General features: G+C 30.2%; 1 pseudogene; it reads left to right on the top strand.

Annotated features, from left to right (window-relative positions):
• Positions 1–316, top strand: part of LOC114922395 — a 4,150-nt pseudogene extending 3,834 nt beyond the window's left edge.
• Positions 317–914: the final 598 nt, after the last annotated feature.

Below are 914 nucleotides of genomic sequence, written 5' to 3'. Positions count from 1 at the left end.
GTGTTTCAGTGGGGGGTTTTGTATGGGTGTGTTTTTAGAACAGGCCTATTATTCAATTCGATTTTAAAACAGAAACTATTTATTTATTCGTGGTTTTTAGTATCGCCTGTTCACCGCCCTGAGTCCCGCAAGGGAGATAGGGCGGTATATAAATTTAATAAATAAATAAATAAATAAATAAATAAATAAATAAATAAATTTTGATTTCACATTAACTGCCCTATATTCTTTAATTCCACCCCTGTTCAATCCAATCATTTATAGCATAAGAAATAAGAACATCAAATCTGCCGTATCTAAGTTATGGAGTTCCTGACATTGTCCTTTAACAATATTTTCTGTTTTCTTTTTTTCCTGTTATTCCTTTTTGAAAACATCAAATAAAAGACAAATTGAAACATGGGAATTTCAACTTTCTTTAGGAAGACATGTAGAAATGATATTTCTTAGATAAAAGATTTTCAGGAATTCCAAACAGAATTGCAGCATTAAGACATATAATGGGTCACATTTTTTTTTTAAGTCAGCATTATAGTCAGACCAATATACAAGGTAAAACAGTCATGGGCTGAGTCAAATACCGAAAGAAAACATATTTAAGACAGCAAATAAAAACCACATTTAAACACTAATATTTATAAAACTGAGATGATTCCGAGGTGATGTATTATATAAATAGCAGAACAACACATAAAGACAAATAGGATTGCATTGATAATAAGATAATAAAAACTGAAAATTAATGAATCCAGGTAGCCTGGAAATCTGAATAGATTTGGTATTATTAATTGCAACAGGTTTCCTTCATAATAGGAGCAATAAAAATAACATGTTTTTAGTTTCAGAGACTCTTTCATTACATTGGCAAAGTCTGTGTTCAACTGGAATACCCTGTAGATTTTCTGCAAAAACAG

The sequence above is a fragment of the Protobothrops mucrosquamatus genome, unplaced genomic scaffold (genome assembly GCF_001527695.2).
Source record: "Protobothrops mucrosquamatus isolate PMUCROS unplaced genomic scaffold, P.Mucros_1.0 scaffold160, whole genome shotgun sequence".
NCBI classification, from domain to species: Eukaryota; Metazoa; Chordata; class Lepidosauria; order Squamata; family Viperidae; genus Protobothrops; species Protobothrops mucrosquamatus.
Note: the sequence above shows the minus strand (reverse complement) of the source record. Positions and strands in the feature narration are given on the sequence as shown.